Source organism: Periplaneta americana, chromosome 15 (assembly GCF_040183065.1).
Source record: "Periplaneta americana isolate PAMFEO1 chromosome 15, P.americana_PAMFEO1_priV1, whole genome shotgun sequence".
NCBI classification, from domain to species: domain Eukaryota; kingdom Metazoa; phylum Arthropoda; class Insecta; order Blattodea; family Blattidae; genus Periplaneta; species Periplaneta americana.
In genome coordinates, this window is record NC_091131.1 from 16,896,748 (window position 1) to 16,916,087 (window position 19,340).

At 42.2% G+C, this 19,340-nt stretch overlaps 1 long non-coding RNA gene across 2 annotated transcripts in view; it reads right to left on the minus strand.

The window, feature by feature from the left end:
- Window positions 1-16,663: 16,663 nt before the first annotated feature.
- The window catches only part of LOC138714685 (uncharacterized), a 109,956-nt gene continuing 107,279 nt past the window's right edge, over window positions 16,664-19,340 (minus strand). The window contains exons 2-3 of one of the 2 annotated variants that reach the window (XR_011336062.1): window positions 18,979-19,116; window positions 16,664-18,397 (exon numbers count right to left, since the gene is read on the minus strand). This is a non-coding gene — a long non-coding RNA (uncharacterized lncRNA). Of the gene's footprint in view, window positions 18,398-18,961; window positions 19,117-19,340 lie in introns of both variants that reach the window. The other variant, XR_011336061.1, reaches the window with a different exon arrangement.

Sequence of the window (19,340 nt, forward strand, 5' to 3'; positions counted from 1 at the left end):
AAAAAAGTCCAACGGATTTTCTCGATTTTATAGGTGAATATTAGCAAACATGTGGGGATGCTACAGTAAAAGAGCGTGTCTCTGAGCCCCTTTGTTCTCCTTGTGCAGAGAAAAATCTGCTTTTGAAAGTCAAAATGACCATTTTTTTTTTAATTTTGCCGGCCTCTACCGTCCATATGCCTGGAGGCAGAGGGTTGTCCCTCACATTACAGATAGACTTCGAGGGGCTCTATTCGCCGCACTTATCAGCTTTGTTCTCACTGCACTTACCGGAGAGTTTATAAATTAAATTAAACTAATTTAAAATATAGTGAAATAAATCCATAAGAATTAAATTGAAATAAATTAAATTATAATAAAATATATGAAATAACATACAATAAACTAAAATAGAATAACAAAACTGCAAATAAATTGGAGTAAATTAAATTAAAATAAATGACAACAAAATAAATAAAATTAATTAAGTTAAATTAATTTAACTTAATTGAAAATAATTAAATTAAATCGAAACAAAATAAATTAAATAAATAGAATAAAATGAATTAAAATGAAATAGATTAAAATAAATGAAAATTAAACAAAAAAATTAAATAAAATAATTTAATATAAATAAAATTGAATTGAAATAAATGAAAGGATTACCTGTGTAATCCACACACAGAATTGGATTACCTATGTAATCCACACAGAATTGGAATACCTATGTAATTCCTATGGAATCCACACAAAGAATTGGATTACCTATATAATCTACACACACACAGAATTGTATTACATGTGCAATCCAGAGACAGAACTGAATTACATATGTATTCCACACACACAGAATTGGATTACATTTGCATTGCACACACAGAATTGGATAAGCTATGTAATCCACACACAGAATTGGATTACCTATGTAATCCACATACAGAATTGGATTACCATTCTAATCCAGACAGAATTGTATTAGATACAGTATGTAATCCACACAAAGAATTGGATTACATATGCAATCCACACACAGAATTGAATTACCTATGTAATCCACACACAGAATTGGATTACCAATGTAATCGACACAGAATAGAAATACCTATGGAATCCACACAAAGAATTGGCTTAGCTATATAATCTACACATAGAATTAGACTATTTATGTAATCCACACACACAGAATTGTATTACATGTGCAATCCAGAGAGAAAATTGAATTACATATGTAATCCACACGTACAGCATTGAATTACCTATGTAGTCCACACAGAATTTGATTATCTATGTAATCCATACACAGAATAGGATTACCAATGTAATCCACACACAGAATTGGATTACCTGTGTAATCCACACACATAGAATTGGATTACCTACGTAATCCACACACAGAATTGGATTACCCATGTAATCCACACACAGAATTGGATTACATATGTATTCCACACACAATTGGATTGCCTATGCAATGCACACACAGAATTGGATTATCTATGTAATCCACACACAGAATTGGATTACCTATGTAATCCACACACAGAATTGGATTACATATGCAGTGCACACACAGAATTGGATTACCTTTGTAATCCACACACAGAATTGAATTACATATGTAATCCACACATACAGCATTGAATTACGTATGCAATGCACATACAGAATTGCATTACCTATGTAATCCACACAAAACTGGATTACCTATGTAATCCACACACAGAATTGGATTACCTGTGTAATCCACACACACACAGAATTGGATTACCTATGTAATCCACACATACAGCATTGAATTACATATGCAATGCACACACAGAATTGGATTATCTATGATACCCACACGCAGAATAATATTACCAATGTAATCCACACACAGAATTGGATTACCTGTGTAATCCATACACATAATTGGATTACCTATGTAATCCACGCACAGACTTGGATTACCTATGTAATCCATACACAGAATTGGATTACATATGTATTCCACGCACAGAATTGGATTACCTATGTAATCCACACACAGAATTGGATTACCTATGTAATCCACACATACAGCATTGAATTACATATGCAATGCACACACAGAATTGGATTATATATGTAATCCACACACAGAATAGGACTACCAATGTAATCAACACACAGAATTGGATTACCTGTGTAATCCACACACACAGAATTGGATTACGTATGTAATCCACACACAGAATTGGATTACCTATGTAATCCATACACAATTGGATTACATATGTATTCCACGCACAGAATTGGATTACCTATGTAATCCAACACAGAATTGGATTACCTATGTAATCCGCACACAGAATTGGATTACATATGTAATCCAAACGCAGAATTGGATTACATATGTAATCCACACACAGAATTTGATTACATATGCAATGCACACACAGAATTAAATTACCTATGTAATCCACACACAATCGGATTGCCTATGTAATCCACATACAGAATTGAATTACCTATGTAATCAAGACACAGAATAGGATTACTTATGTAATCCACACACAGAATTGGATTACCTATGTAATCCACGCACAGAATTGCATTACATATGCAATATATTCACAGAATTGGATTACCTATGTAATCAACACACAGAATTGGATTACATATGTAATCCAAAACCCGGATTTCGAGTCCCAAACTCCGTGTTTCGCCTCCCAAACACCGGGTTCCGGGTACAAAACTCCAGGTTCCTTTCCCAAACTCTGGGTTCCAGTCCCAAACTCCGCGTTCCCATTCCAAATTCCGGGTCGAAAACTCCAGGTTCCTGTCCCAAACTCCGGGTTACCGTCCCACACTACGGTTTCCGGTCCCAAACTCCGGCTTCCGGTCCCAAATTCAGGTCTCCGGATCCAAACCTCCGTGTTACGGGTCACAAATTCTGGGTTCCGGGTTACAAACTCCGGGTTCCGGTTCCCAATCTCCGGGTTCCGATTCCCAAACTCTGGGTTCCGGTCTAAAACACCGGGTTCCGGTTCCCAAATTCCGGGTTACGGTGTCAAACTCCGGGTTTCGGAGCCCAAACTCCGGGCCACAAATTCGGGGTACCAAACTCCAGGATCCGGTTCCCAAACTCCGGGTATCGATTCCCAAACTCCATGTTCCCGGCCACATTCTCCGGGTTCCGGGTGTCTAACTCCGAGTTCCGGTCCCAAACACCGGGTTCCGCTACCCAAACTCCGGGTTCCAAGTCCAAAACTCCGGATTCCGGTCACAAACTCCGGGTTCCGGTAACCAAACTCCTGGATGCAGGTCCCAAACTCCGGGTTCCGATTCCAAACTCCAGGTCCAAACCCTAGGTTCCTGTACAAAACTCCGGGTTCCGGGACCCAAACTCTGGGTTCCGGTTCCGAACTCCTAGTTCCGGTACCAAACTCCAGTTTCCGGTCCGAAGCTCCGGGTTCCGGTCCGAAACATCGGGTTCCGGTTACCAACTTCCGTGTCCCGGGTCCCAAACTCTGGGTTCTCGTCCAGAACTCCGGGTTCCGGTAACACACTCCGGTTTCCGGTCACAAACTCGGGTTCCGGTCCCAAATTCCGGGTTACGGTTCCAAACCTCCGGGTTCCGGGTTACAATCTCCGGGTTCCGGTTCCCAAACTCCTTGTTCCGTTTCCCAAACTCCTTGTTCCGGTTCCCAAACTCCAAGTTCCGGGTCCCAAACTCTGGGTTCCTGGATCCCAAACACCGAGTTCCGGTCCCAAAATCCGGGTTCAGGTTTCAAACTCCGGCTTCCGGTACCCAAACTCCGCATTCCAGGTCCCAATCTCCGGGTTCCGGTTACAAACTCCGGGTCCAAACCCTAGTTTCCTTTACCAAACACTGGGTTCCGGGTGCCAAACTCCTAGTTCCGCTACCAAACTCCGGGTTCCGTTCCGAAACTCCGGGTTCCGTTCCGAAACTCCGGGTTCCGGGTCCCAACTTCCGGCTCCCGGTTCCCAAAATTCTGGGTTCTCATCCCGAACTCCGGGTTCCCGTCCCACACTCCGGGTTCCGGTCCAAAACTCCGGGTTGCGGTCCCAAATTCCGGGCTACGGTTCGAAACCTCAAGGTTCCGGGTCACAAATTCTGGGTTACGGGATATGAACTCTGGGTTCCGGTTCCCAAACTACTTGTTCAGTTTCCAAAACCCCGGGTTACGGTCTCAAACTCCGGGTTCCTAAACCAAACATTGGGTTCCAGTCCCAAAATCCTAGTACAGCTAACAAATTCCGGGTTCCGGTCCGAAACTCCGGATTCCGCTTCCCAACTTCCGTGACCCAAACTCTGGGTTCTCGGCCCGAACTCCGGGTTCCGGTCCCACACTCCGATTTCCTGTCTCAAACTCCGGGTTCCGATCCAAATTCCGGGCTACGGTTCCAATCCTCAGGGTTGCGGGTTACAAAATCCGGGTTCCGGTACCAAAACTCCTTGTTCCGGTTCCCAAACTCCGGGTTCCGGTCTCAAACTCCGGGTTCCGCTACACAAATTCCGGGTTCCAGGACACAAACTCTGGGTTCCAGTTCTAAAATCCGGGTTCCGGACTCAAACTCCGGGTTCCGCTACCCAAAGCTCAGGGTTCCGGTCCCAAACTCCGGGTTCAGGTTTCAAATTCCGGGTTCCGGTACCAAAACTCCGGATTCAAGGTCCCAATCTCCGGGTTCCTTTACCAAACTCCGGGTTCCGGGTCCCAAAATGTGAGTTCCGGTCCCAAACTCGTAGTTCCGCTACCATACTCCCGGTTCCGGTCCGAAACTCCGGGTTCCGGGTCCCAAATTCCGACTCCCTGGTCCCAAAATTCTGGGTTCTCGTCCCGAACTCCGGGTTCCGGTCCCACACTCCGGTTTCCGGTCCAAAAGTCCGGGTTCCGGTCCCAAACCTCAGGGTTCCGGGTCACAAATTCTGGGTTCCGGGATACGAACTCCGGGTTCCGTCTCCCAAATTATTTGTTCCGGTTCCCAAACTCCGGGCTCCGGAACCAAACTTTGGGTTCCACTAACAAAATCCTAGTACAGCTAACAAACTCCGGGTTCCGGTCCGAAACTCCGAGTTCCGCTTCCGAACTTCCGGGTCCTGAGTCCCAAACTCCTGGTTCCGGGCCCACACTCCGATTTCCTGTCCCAAACTCCGGGTTCCGGTGCAAATTGCGGGCTACGGTTCCAATCCTCAGGGTTCCGGGTCACAAAATCCGGGTTCAGATACCAAAACTCCCTGTTCCGGTCTCAAACTCCGGGTTCCGGTCCCAAACTTCGGGTTCTGGTCACAAACTCCGGGTTCCGCTACACGAACTCCGGGTTCTAGGACACAAACTCTGGGTTCAAGTCCTAAAATCCGGGTTCCGGACTCAAACACCGGGTTTCGTTAACCAAACTCCGGGTTCCAGGTCCCAAACTCCGGGTCCAAACCCTAGGTTCCTGTACCAAACTCCGAGTTCCGGTCCCAAACTCATAGTTCCGATACCAAACTCCGGGTTCCGGTCCGAAACTCCGGTTCCAAACCACCTGGTTACGGGTCACAAGTTCTGGGTTAAAATCTCCAGGTTCCGGTTCCCAAACTCCTTGTTCCGGCACCCAAACTCAAACTCCAAGTTCCGGGTCCCAAACTCCGGGTTCAAGGAACCAAAATCCGGGTTCCGGTCCCAAAATCCGGGTACCGGTTACAAACTTCGGGTTCCGGTACGAAAATTCCGGATTCCAGGTCCCAATCTCCGGGTTCCGGTTCCAAACTCCGGGTTTAAACCATAGGTTCCTTGACCAAACTCCGGGTTCCTCGATCCGAAACCCCGGGTTCCGGTACCCAAACTCCGGATTCCAGGTCCCAATCTCCGGGTTCCAGTCTCAAACTCCGGGTTCCGGGCCCAAACTCTGGGTAATTCCTAGTTCCGGTACCAAACTCCGGGTTCTGGTCCGAAACTCCGAGTTCCGGTTCCCAACTTCAGGGTCCCGGGTCCCAAACTCTGGCTTCGTCACAAACTCCGGGTTCCGGTCCAAATTTCGGGGAACGGTTCCAGACCTCAGGGTTCCGGGTCACAAATTCTGGGTTCCGTGTTACAAACTCCGGGTTCCGGTGCCCAAACGCCTTGTTCCGGTTCCCAAACACCGGGTTCCGGTCTCAAACTCCGGGTTTAAGTTACAGAACTCCGGGTTCTGCTACCCAAACTCCTGGTTCCAGGACCCAAACTCCGGGTTCCGGTACTAAAATCCGGGTTCAGGTCTCAAAATCCGGGTTTCGGTACCCTAACTCTGTTCCACGTCCCAAACTCCGGGTTCCGGTTGCAAACTCCGGTTCCAAAACCTAGGTACCTGTACCAAACTCCGGGTTCCGGTCGGAAACTCCGGGTTCCTGGTCCCAACTTCCGGCTCCCGGGTCCCAAAATTCTGGGTTCTCGTCCCGAACTCCGGGTTCCGGTCCCACGCTCCGGTTTCCGGTCCCACTCTCCGGGTTCCGCTCCCAAATTCCGGGCTACGGTTCCAAACCTCAGGGTTCCGGGTCACAAATTCTGGGATTTGGGATACGAACTCCGGGTTCCTTTTCCCAAACTACTTGTCCCGTTTCCTAAACTCCGGGTTCCGGTCTCAAACTCCGTATTCCGGAACCAACCTTTGGGTTCAAGTCCCAAAATCCTAGTACAGGTAACAAACTCCGGGTTCCGGTCAGAAACTCTAGGTTCTGCTTAACAAACATCCGGGTCCAGGGTCCCAAACTCTGGGTTCCCGTCCCAAACTCCGGGTTCCGGTACCACACTACGGTTTCCTGTCCCAAACTGCGGTTCCCTTTCCCAAACTCCGGGTTCCGGTTGCAAACTCCGGTTCCAAAACATAGGTACCTGTACCAAACTCCGGGTTCCGGTTCCCAACTTCCGGATCCCGGGTCCCAAACTCCGGGTTCTCGTCCCCAACTCCGGGTTCCGGTCCCACACTCCGGTTTCCGGTCCCAAACTCCGGGTTGCTGTCCAAAATTGCGGGCTACGGTTCCAAACCTGAGGGTTCCGGGTCACAAATTCTGGGCTCCGGGTTAGAAACTCCGGGTTCCGGTTCCCAAACTCCAGGTTCCAGTCCCAAACTCTGGGTTCCGGCCCCAAACTCTGGGTTCCGGCCCCAAACTCCTAGTTCCGGTACCAAACTCCGGGTTCCGGTCCGAAACTCCGGGTTCCGGTCCGAAACTCCGGGTTCCGGTCCCACACTCCGGTTTCCGCTCGCACACTCCGGTTTCCGGTCCCAAACTCCGGGTTCCGGTCCAAATTCCGGTCTACGGTTCCAAACCTCAGGGTTCCGGGTCACAAATTCTGGGTTCCGGGTTACATACTACGGGTTCCGGTACCCAAACCTTTTGTTCCGGTTCTCAAACTCCGGGTTCCGGTACCAAACTCCGGGTTCCGCTACCCAAACTCCGGGTTACAGGACCCAAAATTCGGGTTCCGGTCCTAAAATCCGGGTTCCGGTCTCAATCTCCGGATTTCGGTACCCAAACTAAGGGGTTCCAGGTCCCAAACTCCGGGTTCCGGTTCCAAACTCTGGGTCCAAACCTTGTTCCTGTACCAAACTCCGGGTACCGGTCCCAAACTCATAGTTCCGGTATAAACTCCGGGTTCCGGTCCGAAACTCTGGTTCCGGTCCGATCCTTCGGGTTCCGGTTGCCAACTTCTGGGTCCCGGGTCCCAAACTCTACGTTGTCCTCCCGAACTCCGGGTTCCGGTACCACACTCCGGTTTCCAGTCCAAAACTCCGGGTTCCGGTCAAAATTCCGGGCTACGGTTCAAAATCTCCGGGTTCCGGGTCACAAATTCTGGGTTCCGTGTTAAAACTCCGGGTTCCGGCTCCCAAACACCTTGTTGTTTCGCAAACTCCGGGTTCCGGGTCAAAATCTCCTGGTTCTACTACACAAACTCCGGGTTCCAGGAACCAAACTCCGACATCCGGTCCCAAAATCCGGGTTCCGGTCTCAAACTGTGGGTTTTGGTGCGCAAACTCCGGTTCCTGTATACCAAAATACGGGTACGGGATATAATTCCAAATATAATCTCCAAAAAAAATTAAAAAACAAATTATCAAATAAAAATTTAAAAAAATTTAAAAAAATTTTCAAAAAAAGTTATCAAAATTTATAAAAACCAAATTAAAGATATTAAAAAACAATTAAAAAGCATTGTCAAAAAGAATTAAAAAATAATTTTCAAAAAAAGTAAAAATAAAATAATGAAATGTCCAAAAAAATAATTTTACAAAAGGAAATTTTGAAGAACTAATTTTTTGAAAAAAAAAATCTTCAAGAAAATTTTTCAAAAAAAGTCGAAAAAATTTTCAAAGCATCGAAACAATTTTTTTTTATTAAAAAAAATGTCCAAAAATAAATAAAAACAATTTTCAAAAAAATTAAAAAAAAAATTTGGAGAAATTAAAAAAAAATTGAAGATATTTTTAAAAAAAATTTGAAATAATTTTCAAAAATTTTTTCTAAATTCCAAAAAAATTATGAAAAAATTTTTTTCATTAAATTTTTGAAAACAAATAAAAAAAAATTAACAATATAGTATCGAATAAAATATTTCTCCAATAAAAGGATTGAAAAAAAATTCTCCAAAATAATTTTTGAAAAAATTTTTGAAAAAAAAAGAACGAAAAAATAATTTTTCAAAAAAAAAATTTGAAATAATAATTATTCACAAAAAAAAAATAAAAAAATTTTATTAACAAAAAAATATTTTTAAAAATTTTGAAAAAAATTATTTACAAAAAAATTTAAAAAAAATTTCAGAAAAAAATTTGAAATTTTTAATTTTTTTTAATTTATATTTTCAAAAAAATTATGAAATTATATTTAAAAAAAATTTAAAAATTTTTTCACGGTTTTTATTTCCAGAAAGAAATTGAAATAAAAATTCTCCAAAAAAAATTTTGTAAAAATAATTTTTTGAAAAACATTTTTTGATACAGGATTTTTTGAAAATCTTTTTTTTAATTTTTTTAAAATAATTTTTTAGGAATTTAAAAAAAAGTTTCCAAAAATATTTTAAAATTAAAAAAAAAAAATTAAAAAAAAAATTTTTTTTCAAAAATCTTTTTTTCAGAATATTTTTGGCGAAATTTTACTTCAATTTCCATTTGGAAAAAATTTTTTTGAAAATATTTTTAAAATTTTTTTGAAAATAACCAAAAAATTATTTTGAAAATATTTTTTTAATTTTTTGAAAAATTTCCTTTTTCATTTTTGTGGAATTAAAAAATAGTTCTTGAAAAACATTTCCAAAAAAATAAAAAAAAAAACAAAAAAAATTTTCAAAATTTTTTAAATTTTTTTTGTTTGAAAATTTTTTTTGTATTCTTTTGTAAACAATTTTTTTTCAAAATATTTCGAAAAAAATTTCTTTGATAAAAAAAATTTTTCTAATTATTTTAAATAAATTTAAAAATTTTTTTTTTTGAAAAATTATTTTTTCAAAATATTTTTTTTTCAATAATTTTTTGGAATTTAAAAAATTTCTTTTTTTGAAAAATTACTTGTTGAAATATTTTTTCAAATTTTTTTTGAAATTACTTTTTCAAAAATTTTTTTGAAAAAAAAAAAATTTTGATATTTAAAAAAATTTTTTTGACAATTTTTTTTAATATTTGACATAATTTTTTTTTAATTATTTCTTCAAAATTTTTTTGAAAAATTATTTTTTGGGCATTCCATTTTTTAATTCCTTAATACTGTTATTGAAATTTTTAAAAATCTTTTTAACTTCGTTTTTATATCTTTCGATAATTTTTTTGAACATTTTTTCTTGACTTTTTTAAAAAATTTTTTGTTAGTTTTTGTTTAATAATTTATATATTTTTTAATTTTCTTGTAGAATATGTTGGAATTATATCTGGAACCCGGAGTTTGGTATACTGGAACCGGAGGTTGGGATGAGGATCCCGGAGTTTGGGAACCGGAACCCGGAGTTTGGGACCTGGAACCCGGAGTTTGGGGACCGGAGCCCGGAGTTAGAGACCCGTAACCCGAAGAATGTAGCTGGGAACATGGATTTTAATAATCGGTACCCGGAGTTTGGGAACCGGAGCCAGGAGTTCGGTACCGGGAATTTTTGGCCCGGTGTTTGAGACCCGAACCCGGAGTTTTAGACCAGATCCCGGAACCCGGAGTTTTATACCGGACCCCGGAGTTAGGGAACCGGATCACGGAGTTTGGGAACCGGAACCCGGAGTTTGTAACAGAACCCAGAATTTCTGACCCGGAACCCGGAGGTTTGGAACCGTAGACCGGAATTTGGGACCGGAACCCGGAGTTTGGGACCGGAAACCGGAGTGTGGAACCGGAACCCGGAGTTTTGGGACGATAACCCAGTGTTTGGGACCCGGGTCCCGGAAGATGGGAACCGGAACCCATAGTTTCGGAACGGAACCCGGAGTTTCGGACCGGAATCCGGAGTTTAGTACCGGAACTAGGAGTATAGGACCGGAACCCGGATTTTAGGACCAGAACCCGGAGTTTGGATAGTGGAACCCGGACTTTGGGACCGGAACCCGGAGTTTGGGACCCGGTACCCGGAGTTTGAGACCGGAACCCTGAGTTTGGGAACCGGAACAAGAAGTTTGGGAATCGGAACTCGAAGTATGTAACCCGGAACCCAGAATTTGTGACCTTGATCCCGGAGGTTTAGAACTGTACTCCTGAATTCGAGACCGGAACCCGGAGTTTGGGACCGGAAACCGGAGTGTGGGACCGGAACCTGGAGTTTGGGACGAGAACCCGGAGTTTGGTACCCGGGACCCGGAAGTTTGGAACCGGAACCCGGAGTTTCGGAACGGAACCGGGAGTTTGGTACCGGAACTAATAGTTTGGTACCGGTACCGAGAGTTTGGGACCCGGAACCCGGAGTTTGGTAAAGGAACATAGGGTTTGGATCAGGAGTTTGGAACCGGAACCCGGGAAATTGGGATCTGGAACCCGGAGTTTGGGTACCGGAACCTGGAGTTTGGGACCGGAACCCGGATTTTGGGACCGGAACCCGAATTTTGGGACCGGACCCCGGAGCTTGGTTCCTGGAACCCGGAGTTTGGTTCCGGGAACCCGGAGTTTGTGTAGCAGAAACCGGAGTTTGGGAACCGGAACCCGGTGTTTGAGACCGGAACCATGAGTTCGGGACCAGAACCCAGAATTTGGAACCCGGGATCTGGAACCCGAAGATTCGGACCGGAACCCGGAGTTTGGTGCCGGAACTATGACTTTGGGACCGCAACCCGGAGTTTGGTACAGGAACATAGTTTGGACCCGGAGTTTGGAACCGGAACCCGGAGTTTGGGAAAGGTAACCCGGAGTTTGGATATGGAAACCCGGAGTTTGAGACCGGAACCCGGATGTTTGGACCGTAACCCTGAGTTTTGGTCCTGGAACCCGGAGTTTGTGTAGCTGAACCCGGAGTTTGTGACCGAAACCCGGAGTTTGGGACCCGAAACCCGGAGTTCGAGAACCGGAACAAGGAGTTTGGGAAGCGGAACCCGGAGTTTGTAAGCCGTAACCCAGAATTTGTGATCCGCAACTCTAAGGTTTGGAACCGTAGCCCGGAATTAGGGGAACCGGAATCGGAGTTTGGGACCGGAACCTAGAGTTCGGGACGAGAACCCAGAGTTTGGGACCCAGGACCAGGAAGTTGGGGACCGTCACCCGGAGTTTCGGACCGGAACACCGAGTTTCGGACCGGCACGCCGAGTTTCGGACCGGCACGCCGAGTTTCGAACCGGAACCCGGAGTTTGGTACCGGAACTAGGAGTTTGGGACCGGAACCCAGAGTTTTGGACCCGGAACCCGAAGTTTAGTAAAGGAACCTAAGGTTTGGATCCGAAGTTTGGAACCGGAACCCGGAGATTTGGACATGGAATCCGGAGTTTGGTACCGAAACCCGGAGTTTGAGACCGGAACCCGGGTTTTAAGGCCGGAACCCGGAGTTTAGATCCTGGTACCCGGAGTTTGTGTAGCGGGACCCGGAGAATGTGACCGGAACCCGGAGTTGGGACCCGGAAGCCGGAGTTTGAGACCGGAACACGGAGTTTGGGAGGAACAAGGAGTTTGGGAACCGGAACCCGGAGTTTGGGACCCGGAAACCAGTATTTGTGACCCGGAACCCTGAGGTTTGGAACCGTAGCCCAGAATTTGGGACCGGAACCCGGAGTTTGGGAACGGAACCCGGAGGTAGGGAGCAGAAACCGGAGTTTGGGTCCGGAACCCGAGTTCTGGGCGAGAACCCAGAGTTTGGATCCCGGGACACGGAAGTTGGGACCCGGAACCCGGAGTTTCGGATCGGGACCCGGAGTTTCAGACCGGAACCCGGAGTTTGGTACTGGAACTAGGAGTTTGGGACCGGAACCAAGTGCTTGGAACACGGAACCCGGAGTTTGGTAAAGGAACCTAGGTTTTGGACCCAGAGCGTGGACCGGAACCCGGAGTTTGGGTCCTGGAAACCGGAGTTTGAGTAGCGGAACCCGGATTTCGGACCCGTAACCCGGAGTTTGGGACCCGGAACCCGGCGTCTGAGACCGGAACCTGGAGTTTGGAAACCGGAATTTGTGACCCGGAACCCTGAGGTTTGGAATCGTGGCCCGGAATTTGGGACCGGTACCCGGAGTTTGGGACCGGAAGACGGAGTTTGGGGCAGAAACTGGATTTTGGGACCGGAACCCGGGTTCGGGACGAGAACCCAGAGTTTGGGACCGGGGACCCGGAAGGTGGGAGCCGGAACCCGGAGTTTCGGATCGGGACCCGGAGTTTCAGAACGGATCCCGGAGTTTGGTGCCGGAACTAGGAGTTTGGGACCGGAACCAAGAGTTTGGAACCCGGAACCCGGAGCTTGGTAAAGGAACCTAGATTTTGGACCAAGAGTTTGGAACCGGAACCCGGAGTTTGGGTCCTGGAAACCGGAGTTTGAGTAGCGGTACCCGGTGTTTGGACCCGGAACCCGGAGATTGGGACCCGGAACCCGGAGTTTGGGACCCGGAACCCGGCGTTTGAGACCGGAACCTGGAGTTTGGGAACCGGAACAAGTAGTTTGGGAACCGGAACCCGGAGTTTGTAACCCGGAACCCAGAATTTGTGACCCGGAACCCGGAGGTTTGGAACCGTAGCCCGGAATTTGGGACCGGAACCCGGAGTTTGGGACCGGAACCCGGAGTTTGGTTAGAGGAACCCGGATTTTGGGACCGTAACCCGGAGTTTGGGACCAGAACTCGGAGTTAGATACCCGGAACCCAGAGAATGTGGCCGGGAATATGGAGTTTGGGAAGCAGTACCCGGAGTTTGGAAACCGGAATTTGTGGTCCGGAGTTTGGGCACCGAAACCATGAGTTTGCGACCGGAACCCGGAGTTTTATATTGTAACCCGGAATTTGGGAACCGGAACCCGGTGTTATAGACCGGAAACCGGAGTTTGGGAACCGGAACCATGAGTTTGGGAACCGCAACCCTGAGTTTGTAACACGGAACCCAGAATTTGGTACCCGTAAACCGGAGTTTGGGACCGGAAACCGGAGTGTGGGACGGTAACCCGGAGTTTGGGACAGGAACCTGGAGTTTTCGACCCGGAATTTGGAATGGGAACGCGGAATTTGGGACTGGAACCCAGAGTTTGGGAAAAGAACCTGGAGTTTTGGACCCCGAACCCGGTGTTTGGGAAGCGGAACACGGAGTTTGGGACTCTAAATCAGGATTTTGGATTACATACGTAATCCAATTCTGTGTGTTGATTACATAGGTAATCCAATTCTGTGAATATATTGCATATATAATGCAATTCTGTGTGTGGATTACATAGGTAATCCAATTCTGTGTGTGGATTACATAAGTAATCCTATTGTGTCTGTATTACATAGGTAATTCAATTCTGTATGTGGATTATATACGCAACCCCATTGTGTGGATTACATAGGTAATTTTATTATGTGTGTGCATTGCATATGTAATCAAATTCTGTATGTGGATTACATATGTAATCCAATTCTGTGTGTGGATTACATAGGTAATCCAATTCTGTGTGTGGATTACATAGGTAATCAAATTCTGTGCGTGGAATACATATGTAATCCAATTCTGTGTGTGGATTACATAGGTAATCCAATTCTGTGTGTGGATTACATAGGTAATCCAATTGTGTGTGTGGAATACTTATGTAATCCAATTCTATGTGTGGATTACATGGGTAATACAATCTGTGTGTGGATTACACAGGTAATCCAATTCTGTGTGTGTGGATTACACAGGTAATCCAATTCTGTGTGTGGATTACATTCGTAATCCTATTCTGTGTGTGGATTACATAGATAATCAAATTCTGTGTGGACTACATAGGTAATTCAATGCTGTATGTGTGGATCACATATGTAATTCAATTTCTCTCTGGATTGCACATGTAATACAATTCTGTGTGTTGGATTACATAAATAGTCTAATTCTATGTGTAGATTATATAGCTAATCCAATTCTTTGTCAGGATTCCATAGGTATTTCTATTCTGTGTCGATTACATTGGTAATCCAATTCCGTGTGTGGATTACATAGGTAATTCAATTTTGTGTGTGGAATGCATATGTAATCCAATTCTGTGTGTGGATTACAAACTATATCTGATACAATTCTGTGTGGATTAGAATGGTAACCCAATTCTGTATGTGGATTACATAGATTATCCAATTCTGTATGTGGATTACATAGGTAATCCAATTCTGTGCGTGGAATACATATGTAATCCAATTCTGTGTATGGATTACATAGGTAATCCAATTCTGTGCGTGGATTACATAGGTAATCCAATTCTGTGTGTATGGATTACACAGGTAATCCAATTCTGTGTGTGGTTTACATTGGTAATCCCATTCTGCGTGTGGGTATCATAGATAATCCAATTCTGTGTGTGCATTGCATATGTAATTCAATGCTGTATGTGTGGATTACATAGGTAATCCAATTCTGTGTGTGGATTACACATGTAATCCAATTCTGTGTGTGGATTACATAGGTAATCCAGTTCTGTGTGGATTACATAGGTAATCCAATTCTGTATGTGCATTGCATATGTAATTCAATGCTGTATGTGTGGATTACATATGTAATTCAATTCTATGTGTGGATTACATAGGTAATCCAATTCTGTGTGTGCACTGCATATGTAATCCAATTCTGTGTGTGGATTACATAGGTAATCCAATTGTGTGTGGATTACATAGATAATCCAATTCTGTGTGTGCACTGCATATGTAATTTAATGCTGTATGTGTGGATTTCACAGGTAATCCAATTCTGTGTGTGGATTACATAGGTAATCCAATTGTGTGTGTGGAATACATATGTAATCCAATTCAGTGTGTGGATTACATGGGTAATCCAATTCTGTGTGTGGATTACATAGGTAATCCAATTCTGTGTGTGTGTGGATTACACAGGTAATCGAATTCTGTGTGTGGATTACATTGGCAATTCTATTCTGTGTGTGGATTACATAGATAATCAAACTCTGTGTGGACTACATAGGTAATTCAATGCTGTATGTGTGGATTACATATGTAATTCAATTTTCTCTCTGGATTGCACATGTAATACAATTCTGTGTGTGTGGATTACATAAATAGTCTAATTCTATGTGTAGATTATATAGCTAATCCAATTCTTTGTGTGGATTCCATAGGTATTTCTATTCTGTGTCGATTATATAGGTAATCCAATTCTGTGTGTGGATTACATAGGTAATTCAATTTTGTGTGTGGATTGCATATGTAATCCAATTCTGTGTGTGGATTACATACTATATCTGATACAATTCTGTGTGGATTAGAATGGTGATCCAATTCTGTATGTGGATTACATAGGTTATCCAATTCTGTGTGTGCATTGCATAGGTATTCCAATTCTGTGTGGATTACATAGGTAATCCAATTCTGTGTGTGGATTACACAGGTAATCCTTTCATTTATTTCAATTCAATTTAATTTATATTAAATTACTTTATTTTAATTTTTTTGTTTCATTTTCATTTATTTTAAACTATTTCATTTTAATTAAATGTATTTTAATTCATTTTATTCTATTTAATTTAATTTACTCCAATTTATTTGCAGTTTTGTTATTCTATTTTAGTTTATTTTATGTTATTTCATATATTTTATTATAATTTAATTTATTTCAATTTAATTCTTATGGATTTATTTCACTTTATTTTAAATTATTTTAATTTAATTTATAAACTCTCTGGTATGTGCAGTGAGAACAAAGCTGATAAGTGCGGCGAATAGAGCCCCTCGAACTCTATCTGTAATGTGAGGGATAACCCTCTGCCTCCAGGCATATGGACGGTAGAGGCCGGCAAAATTTAAAAAAAAAAAATGGTCATTTTGACTTTCAAAAGCAGATTTTGCTCTGCACAAGGAAAACAAAGGGGCTCAGAGACACGCTCTTTTACTGTAGCATCCCCACATGTTTGCTAATATTCACCTATAAAATCGAGAAAATTCGTTGGACTTTTTTGTAGACTTATTTTTTTCCCCCCACATAAAATATTTCAGTCTCTAATCTCCTGAAATAATGGCCTTATCGAGGAGCGGATGCGGTGTTGTACCTATTCCGCATTAACTTACTTCGGACAAGGCGGATGGAAATTCGACCGGAGATTACTATATTCATCATACCTGATTATTCGACAATTATACTCTATGTTATGCTATCAGGATTCTGACACCACTATTCTAAAAAATAGAACTATTGAGGATTAAGGTGGGATTTCCTACTTGCAAATGTAGTGAAGGTATTCGCAATTTTGAAGTCTTCACTTTAGTGATTGAAGTCAAATTCATAGCAATATCATTTATTAAAGTTGTAAAATAACTAATGTGATTCTACTTACAAAATATAATTGGTCTCTGCCAATGGCGTCTGCCATTGGGCGGCGAGAACTCTTCTCCTGATTCCATCGAATTAAAGTCCAAGTTTCTTCCTTAGGGGAGGATAAAGCCTTCTTGTCGAATTGATGACATCTTGCTAGTAACGGTTCAATTACTTAACTGTCTCACCGACTGACTATTGACTGTCGAATGTCAAGAGGCATCTGGTCTCTATGTCCAACTTTGGTTGCAACCAAAACACGGTTCTATTACTTAAGGCTTATTTCGTGACCTAGTTTATGATTTATCATTTATAGGGTTGTTAATGGCATATTATTTGTAGGTTTGTTCATGGTTTGGTCATGGCATTGGGTGAAGAGTTTCCGCCTGAATTGTAACAAAAAAAATGATATTATGGAGACACTAGTGGCTTGTGCAGCAAATGCTGCATACTAAGTTCATTAGACGTTGAAATAAAAATTTTCCAGATTTGTTTTCAATGAAGAATACCAGCCATTTTGAAAGTTATTTGCTTCCATAATAATGAAACATACTCCTTCTGAATGGTTTTTTTTATCCAAATACTTTTTTTTAATCTATACACTTTCAGTTTTTGAGTTTCAACTCGAAAATGCAAGTAACAATGTCAGGATGATCAGTGGGTTTTTATGTGGGGGTAAAGAAATAGCTATTTCATGTTATTGTGGATTTTAAGTGAAAGTTAAAAAAAGTCAGGTTTGCTATGCTTTCGAACAATTGGTATGGCTGCTGCATGTAGAGCTTGAAATGTAGAGGGCAAAATCATTTTATCTTGCTAAGAGATCTTGCAGAAATTATCGGGAAATTATAAAATTTTGTAGATCTCTTATTTTATCACTAAGTAATACCTTTTGCTCTTTCCTTAGGCACTGTAATTTTTACGCTCTCTAGAGTCAATACTGAAGAGAATGACGCATATAAATATCTACATCACACCGCCATTAAGTATATGAAAAAGATCCAACCCCACTTGATTATTAAGTATAACAATATTTGATTTTTTATAAGAATATTATCTTAATTAAGATTTGTAGTTTTATATATATTATTTAATAGCCGCCACTAAGTAAATTATAGAAATGAAGGTCTAATTTAAGATATTCTCTACATCTACTTATGTAACCCCAAAACATTTCACTTTCATATCAATAATATAGCATTAATATGTATAATTAATGAAAAAGTCACATCATGGCATCAACTCAAGCTTCGTGACTATACATAATCACTAGATTGTGGTATTACACTGGATTACAATCCACTATCGGCTTTTCGCTATCTTTACTCATCATACATATTCAAAAGGGCTTCAGCGATTTGCTGCTCTCTGTTCCATCTGCTGGCGTCGCACACTATTTGCATGGGACAAAACTCGTAGGCACATCCTGCGGTGTGTCCAGGACGGCGAGTGGGGCCATGTCTAGCGGTGCCAGACCTCACTGTTCGGTGCAAGTGGATGCAGTACCAGGGGGCACCTAGCAGCTGACGGGTCTCCTCTTGGTCCTGGACATTTCTGGTGTCTCTGTAAAATGCATAATACTCTTAGAATGTTGAAAGATACAATCAAAAGTATATTCCATCCGCTTAAACTTTATTGTCATAAAATACAAAGTATACGGGCATAGTCAAACATTTATATTCAAATATACTGTACATTTTAAAAAATTTCAACATTATACAAACATTCTTTTGTTAAAATAGACTTAAATATATCCTGTTTCTACATTCCATAATAAACTTATAACACCACTCACGTAATGCTATAGTCACTATTTTGAAGGTTATTCATAACACATTGCATCTCCATCATCTATTCCTTCAACACCTCTTTACGAAATACTAATCCTAATGACGTCAACATTTTATACTGTGAGCCTCCTATTAACACTTGTAACGTGATGGATACTGAAAATCATTGACAATGAAATTAGCTTTTATGCAGTTTACAGTATGTCTCCTCTTATTGTTAAGAATTATTTTTCCTCTATTCCTTTATACATATTACACATACTCGTATCTATACTGCAATTAAGATGTTTAATACACTTCATGAAATTAACTTGTATTATTTAACTAAACCACTCACTCTTGCCTTCTACTCACATTGCAACTTGTTACGTGTCCAGCTGTAGCATGTCACGAGGACAGTGCTGCAAATTTGATCACACCAGTCTGCGACATGAACGAAACATCACTGTCAGGCAATCCAGCGACATGCTACCATCTACCCGAGGAATCAGCCTGCAAACATAAGCAATGTTATGGCTCTAATATCTCTATGTTTCAAATCAACAATGCAACAAAGACATCATGAAATACATGAACAAGACAAAGCAAATGAAGAATGCCAAAGGAAAAATATTCATAACTGGAAAATCAAACATTCCAAACACATCCCACATTAGAATATATAACTATAATCATGGAATTAAATAATTACATTCAATTCAAAATAATAGTCTCAG